This window comes from Pseudopipra pipra, chromosome 1 (assembly GCF_036250125.1).
Source record: "Pseudopipra pipra isolate bDixPip1 chromosome 1, bDixPip1.hap1, whole genome shotgun sequence".
NCBI lineage: Eukaryota > Metazoa > Chordata > Aves > Passeriformes > Pipridae > Pseudopipra > Pseudopipra pipra.
The window spans coordinates 101850415-101858657 of record NC_087549.1 but is presented as its reverse complement, the minus strand read 5'-3'; positions in this window follow the sequence as shown (position 1 = coordinate 101858657).

Below are 8243 nucleotides of genomic sequence, written 5' to 3'. Positions count from 1 at the left end.
GCATGGATGCCTCTTTGGAATGAACGGGGTGATAACTTTCTCTTTGGTGTGACTTTGTTAAATGGACATTTGAATTCAAGTAATGAAATTTTATGTTGTTCACTACTTCTGAAACACATAGAGTACAAAAGCTAAAGCCAGCTGCAACTTTCCCTTGCCTGCAGGTTGTTAGGTCTTCAACTACCATCACCATAATTCCCTTGAATAATCCAGAATTAGATGCTCACACAGATAAAAGGAGAATTTTCATTACTGAGACAAAATTGCAGGGCTGTCAGCTCACATGCACTAGTTTATAAATTGATTGGTAGTCAGATGAAATGATCAAAGAGACCTGATCACAAGCAGCTGACCCCTGCTCTGAGTGGGAAATTATTTGAACACTCTCATATTTGAAAGTAAAGTGAATTTATGAAGGGTTTTCACCAGTCGTTGCATTCCTACGATGATAAATGGACTAGGGCTACATTCCAGTGGGATGAGAATCGGGTAACAAGAATTCTGAGGTTGATCTTTAAATGGATTATTTGCACAGTGCTCAAGCATAGCCCACCACAGCTATAAGCAGAGCTTTAAATAATCATGCACTGAAATCATACATTTTCTACAAAAGCTAGACAACTGAATTGGCTTCCCGTCACTGAAAATATATTTTCAACAAATCATAGAATCAACTGGGCTGGAAAAGACCTCTGAGATCGTCAAGTCCAACCCTTGATCCAACACCACCATGGTTACTAGACCATGGCACTAAGTGCCACATCCAGCCTCATCTTAAAAACCTCCAGGGACGGAGAATCCAGAACCTCCCTGGGCAGCCCATTCCGATGTCTGATTACTCTCTCCGTAAAAAATTTCACCCTAATATCCAACCTAAACTTCCCCTGACAGAGCTTAAGACCGTGCCCTCTTGTCCTACTGCTGGTTGCCTGGGAGAAGAGACCAACCCCCACCAGGCTACAACCTCCTTTCAGGTAGTTGTAGAGAGTGATGAGGTCTCCCCTGAGCCTCCTCTTCTCCAGGCTGAACAACCCCAGCTCCCTCAGCCTCTCCTCATAGGACCTGTGCTCGAGTCCCTTCACCAGCCTGGACCTGCTCCAGCACCTCAATATCCTTCCTGAACTGAGAGGCCCAGAACTGGACACAGTACTCCAGGTGTGGCCTCACCAGTGCTGAGTCCAGGGGAAGAATCACTTCCCTGGACCTGTTGGCCACACTGTTCCAGATACAGGCCAGGATGCCATTGGCCTTCTTGGCCACCTGGGCACACTGCTGGCTCATGTTCAGCTTCTTGTCAATTCAAACTCCCAGGTCCCTTTCTACCTGGCTGCTCTCCTGTCACTCTGTGCCCAGCCTGTAGTGCTGGAGTGGGTTGTAGCAGTCAAAGTGCAGAACCCAGCACCTGGCCTTGTTGAACCTCATCCTGTTGGAATCAGACCATCCCTCCAGCTTGTCCAGCCCTCTGAAGAGCCCTCCTGCCTTCCAGGAGATCAACACTCTCCCCCAACTTGGTGTAGTCTGCAAATTTGCTAATGGTACACTTGGTCCCCTCATCCAGATCATCAATAAAGATATTAAACAGAACTGGGCCCAACACTGATCCCTGGGGGACACCACTGGTGACCGGCCACCAACTGGATGCAGCACCATTCACCACCACTCTCTGGGCCCGGCCCTCCAGCCAGTTCCTGACCCAGCACAGAATGCCCCTGTCCAAGCCGTGGGCTGCCAGCTTTGTCAGGAGAATGGTGTGGGAGACAGTGTCAAAGGCCTTGCTGAAGTCCAGGTTGACCACATCCACAACCTTCCCCTCATCCACCATGCAGGTCACCTGATCGTAAAAGGAGATCAGGTTGGTCAGACAGGACCTAAACCCATGCTGGTTGGGTCTGATGCCTTGTCCATCTTGGAGGTGCTGTGTGATTGCACTTAGGATGCTCCATAACCTTGCCAGGCACTGAGGTCAGGCTGACAGGCCTGTAGAGCTAGAAAAAGCCTTTGTTTTGGTTAGAACTGAGACATGTTTGAATATTTGCTTTCTTTCCTTTGTTATGATCACTAAGCACTTGGACTCAATGATCTTAAAGGTCTTTTCCAACCTAAATGATTCTATAATTATTACTGCCAGCAAAGATTAATCCAGCTGGATTTGGAAGTTGCTCTAAGACAATAAAATCGTAAAGGTAACTTGATTCCAACTGCATAAACTTCCAACTGTATTCCAACTGTATAACCTAGTACAAATGAAGCTTACATCTCAGATGTAAAACAGGGAGCTATCCTTTTTCTGTCATGACATAGAATGCAGTACTAGATAGTGCACAGTTTCTTTTTCATTTTCTGAAGCCATTTTATTTCCTTTTTATTTTAAGAATGCTATTGAGAACTGCTGCTATTGTACAAGCTCATTGAAATGCTCCATCTGAAAAGAACAGTGGAGAACTAAGAACTGCCTTTTGCACAAGTAGAACAATCTGCTAATACTGAAAAAAAACTGTTCTAAACAACTTAGACCAAGTTAATAATATGCAGACAACAGCAGATAGCACCTCATGATTTTTCAAAACAGATACACAGATTGTGTCTACTCAGTGTGGATTTCCTTCCTTAGAGGAGCATCTTCACATTGCTACTTGAGCTATTGAGTCACTGGGTTAGTTTCAGTGCATATCATGATTCTTTGCATGCTTGTCACAGGGTTAACAGAGTCAAAGTTTTGGTAGTTCTATGGCTGTCCTCAGTGACTCATTTCCTACCTAAGTTTTTCTGTTTCCTGGAAATACACAGACTGATTTTAAGTACTGTCTAGGTATCAGATTGACTGTCCTCCCCTGTGCTGCTGATAGAAATATAGCACAGTGGCTATAATTCAATCCATGGCTTGCAAATATCTGCTGCCCAGCTTCTATGACCTCTGTGTGGTTCCTGGTTTCAAAAGAGCTGTATCACACAATGTCACCATTTGATCTCATCTCTCCTGTCTACTACTGTTTCTCATCAGCTTTGCTAGAATTGCATTGGCTGGAAAAATAGTGTAGAAAGTCATCATCTACTATAGAGTCCCAAAGACTCTCTGCAGGACAGAGTTAAGTGAACAGTGAGATTTCCCATTCCCATCAGACAGCCAGCAACTCTGAGCACCTGAAGTGAAAGGTTTGAAAGAAAAGTCCACATGACTAGACAGTATCTATGTATCTTTGTCTTATAAAGACTGTGAGAGGAAATGGGTTTATTTTGCCTTTGAACAGTGATACTGCAGTTCGTGGACACAGGGGCAAATTCAATCCACTCCTGTGAGACCCCACATGGAGTACTGCATTCAGATCTTGGGTCCCAACATAAGAAGAACATGACCTACTGGAGTGAGTCCAGTGGAGGGCCACCAGGATCATCAGAGGGATGGAGCATGTCTCCTACAAAGACAGGTTGAGAGAGCTGGGGTTGTTCAACCTGGGGAAGAGAAGGCTCCAGGAAGACCTCAGGGCAACCTTCCAGTACCTGAAGGGGGCCTACAAGGACACTGAAGAGGGACTTTTTACAAGGACATGTAGTGATAGGACGAGGGAGAGTGGCTGCAACAGGGTGGACGTAGATTAGGTGATAGAAATGAATTCTTCACTGTGAGGGTGGTGAAACACTGGCACAGGTTGCCTAGAAAAGTTGTGGCTGCCCCATCCTTGGAAGTCTTCAAGGCCAGGTTGGATGGAGTTCTCAGCAATCTGGTCTAGTGAAAGGTGTCCTTGACCATGCTGGAGGATTTGGAACTAGATGATCTTTAACGTCCCTTCTAACCCAGGCCATTCTATTATTCTATGAATTATTGATATTATTTATATATTTATATATTCATATTTATATTTTTATATATGAATCATATAGTTTCTATTACATGAGAAAATTACTCTGTTTCTGAGAAGATAGAAATGTGTATCAAGAGAGTTATGGCTTCCAGAATGTCATATAACAGCAGACAAAACCAACGTAACAGCTTAATTCAAACAAACAAAAATCATTCAGAGCAAAGTTAGCAAGAGATCCTAGCCCCCTAGAGGGGCTCTTGAGCAGACTGCTCCTCCACAACTTAGGCACACACGAGAATGCGTCTTATGGCTGAATTAAGATGCACTTGTCTCAATCTTAATGAAGTCAGATGGGCATTACAGACCTGGATGGCTTAAATGAAAGTAAAATGAAGCCCTATTTTCTGAGAAAGATCACTGAGTATAGAAGAGCAAATAGTAAGGTGGCAGATGACATGGGCACTTTACTGAACTACATATGAGAGTGATCAGAGTTGAATGCCTTTGGAAAACGTGAAGATAACTGAAATCAGGGTAGAGGTAGAAAAATTCCCAGGTACAGAATGCAATTTCACATAGTCTTTCTACTGAAGGAATCCATTCAAAGGTTGAAATCTTAGTTCTCAACTGAGCTGTTTGTATTTTTCACTGACACATCCCTTCCCAGGGTCATGTTAGCCTCAGAAATGACACATTGCAGGAAGAAGACACAGCACCATTTTCAGACTTTCGACACTCATTGGTTTTGCCATCATGAGAGTGTATGAAGGCTACAAATGTATCTGAAGTCTGGGCAGACAGATTGGCTAACAACTGAGATATCACACTATTTCAATTTTTTAAAAAAAATTTCTAGCACATGACAAAACCCTCAGAAGCAATTCAGGTCTTTCTCAGCAATGGCAAACTATCTTTGTATGAATCAGGTTCAAATTTGGCATGCTTTCAAACACATACCTTTTCATGCAAATCCTACTCCTTTCTCACGCTTTCAGTGGACAGTCTGGTCATTTGTACACAGCTGTTGTGGCGAAATCATCTCTAGGTTTAGGCTTCAGGCTTTGCTCCTCCATTCCTATTTCCATAGCCTAAAAAAATACTCTCAGGTATAGAAGCTTTCTGCCACCCCCACGTCTGGACAGGAAGAAGAAAGATCAGATAAATAAATTAATTATGTCAACAAATAAGAGACATTCTCTACAAATAGAAACTCCAAGTCCAAACAGAAGCAGGTCAGTACCAGACCTGCCCTGCTAGTTACCCACTGCAGATACCGAGAGGGTCTGCAGCATCTGAGGAAGAGTAGAGGGACTGCAAAGAGGGGAAACACAGCAAGAGCGGGTGTCTCCAATTACTCCCATGTAGTAACATTGACATCAAGTCATGATGCAGAGATTAATTTTTTTGCTATCACTCATGAGCTCTTCAGAGAGCATCTAGACAGATGCAGAAAAGAAGAAAACTTCTATGCATAACCCAATGTAATAATCTACTATCATAACATTGTTCTGAAATAGGAAGAAGGTAAGTTGTACTTGTCCATATTTCTACCTACCTCTGCTACAGCAGAATGCGTTTTCAGAAAGAGAAATTGCAAAAACCTACGAAGACTTCAAGAAGCTGAAAGGCACAGCTGAAAGGGCAAAATATTTCAAAGCAGTTTGTAGACTGTATTAAAGTCACTGTATTAAAGTCACAGTACTGGAAAAGACCCCAAAAGCCAGTATGATGGGTCAGCAGGATAAGGTAATATTTAAGTGAGGAAAAATTGAAAGGAAGAGAAACATCAGTAAATAATTCTAAAAACATATTACATTAAGTTTGAAAAGAATCAGAGCACCCTGTAAAATCTGTAATATCTAAGAATGAGTTAAAAGGTTAAGAAGATAAGTGCAATAAGGGTCAACATGTGCTTGTTATATGGAAAACCTGCTTCATTTCTCTGAAGGAATCAGCAAGTTCATGGAAAGAAAAACACACTGATATAGTCAGCTTGGATTTTCCAGGAAGAATTTACAAAGACTAACTCTTCTTAAAGAAACCAACTCATCATGCAATAAAGAAGACAACACACACACACAAAACTAATTTATCTTATTTTTTTTTCCCTAATTTTTAATTAAAATAGATGAAGGAAAAGGAGAGATGTTATGAGTGCCTGGCTCAGCATTAGGGACTGTGGTGTGAGCATGAAAATCTGAAAAAGGGAATGAAAAATGGCTGATGGCATGGAGTTGTTAAAGAACTTCACAAAATAATGAAAGAACAGCTGAAAATCAGTAATCATAGAATCATGGAATGATTCACATTGGAAGGGACCTTAAAGATCATCTAGTTCACAGCCCCTGTCATGGGAAGGCATGCCACCCACTAGACCAGGTTACTCAAAGCCCCATCCAACCTGGCCTTCAACACTTGCATAGAAATTAGCTGCTCCTCAAGAAGGGACTTGAGCATTATAATGATCAGTGTGAGCTAAATGTTCATCATCAGTAAGAAAAGCAAGCTGAACATTAGGGGATTGCTAGTCAAGACAGCGTTTGTTGCTTTGTTAGACTGGTTGGTATAACTGGAAAACACAGGCATGGTTTTGGGTATCTGTGGTAGTTTGGCCTAGGCCTTCCTTGGTGACCAGTTTGTAACCAAGGAAGGGTCCAGATTTACCCAGCATTCCCTACGATTTTTACATAAGCCAGACTATAAGAAGAAAGGAGGAATGGCCTTCGCTCTTTTTCCTTCCGGTGGCTTGGAGGTGCAGGTTCCCTGCTGTTGAGTCTGTCATGTTGGGGAGCGAGGCCTGGTTAGGCCTTGCCGACCTTGGGAGGCGGAGGTTGCCAGCGATCGTTCCAGAGCGACTCTCGGCTGTCCCAAGGAGAGTAGTGAGATATTTCTTTGCTAACTCTTTTAGTTGTTAGATATTGGGCTACTAATCGGGATATATATACATATATATATATATATATTTTATTTTGGTTTTGTTTCTTTTCCCTTCCCCCTTCCCTTTCCCTTGTGAAATTGTATATATTTCAATTGTATATAACTGTAACATAAGTGTAAATATATTTATATATATTTATATATATCACTTTAACTGTCTCTCTCTCTCATTTCGGGTTTTCTTAGTTGTTTTTCTCCCTCTTCTCCCTGAGGTTTGGGGGGGGGACACACACTTCTTGTGGTAAGGTTTGGAGACTTGGCAGGGAGCCAGCTTCAGTATCAAAAGAGAATGGCAGACGAGGGTAAAACAGAAACTCTCACTAGACAGCTTAAGAGAGCAATTGGACCTCCCTTTGCTCTCTCAGAGTACAGTTCACTCTAACTCCTCACATACAATTTCCTTAGAGGAATAGACGGAGGGAAGAAAAATAAGACACAATTTTTAGGTCATCATGTTTCTGCTTGGAAAAGCTGATTGCTTCTGATTCTCAGTTAGTTATGTCACTTTTACCTAAGTATAATATCACACTTTCTCTAGTAGAACAGCATGGTGGATCATCTTATGAGCAAACATTGACCCTGTGTGTCAGAAAGAATTCACTCCATGTCACAAGACAAAATTAAAGTTATGCTGCAGCAAACCAGACAGTTTGGTTATCCTTCTGATGCAGCTAACTATTTGTTTGTTTGGTTGTTGTTGGGCTTTATTTTGTTTGGTAGGCTTTTAAGATCCCTTCCTGTTAAATCACAAAACTGTATTATCCTCATTGTGGAGCAGTTACAGCCTCTGATGATTGTCTCTGGGCCTTCTTCAAAGGCCAGTCACATTTCCTTCAAACTGTTTCAAGGCATCCCTGGGGAGACAGACCAATGGGCACATGAGCCTGTGAACAGCCAGGTTTGCCTTCCTGCATTCACGCAATAGCAACAGAGATCATGTTGTTTACATTAATATTCTGGGCCTACACTTTCTAAAAAGAAAAGTAAGGGGGATGAGGGGGGGAGCAAGGCAAGCTAAAATAAAGATGAGACTAAAACCAAAACTAAACTAGTCTTCATAGCATTTCCACATAAACAAAATTGTTTGACAAGATTCTTTTTTTTTAACAGGGAAAAGGAGGGAACATGGACTGAAAAGGAGAAGTGGTTGTAACTTCAAAGATAGGAACACACCAGTGGGTAATAAATATTTATAAAATAAGACATGCATCAGCCTGACACATATGCTTTCTACAAAATGATATATGGATGACTAAAGTGTGATAAAGAAATGCAGAGTAAAGTAACACAGACCCTAAATTTAGACATGTAGATTTTTCCAAATGTTGCATTTTCAAGTATATTAAAAAAAAAAAAAGAAAAAAAAAGACAAAAATGGAGGGGAAAGATGTTGGGTTCTTTTTTCCCCCCCATACTAAACACAACTGCTCCATGTCTTCACTTTTGCTTTGTTTCTTCCTTTTTTTTTTTTAATTTCCCTCAACTTCCAGCCTTAGTTCCTTTGTA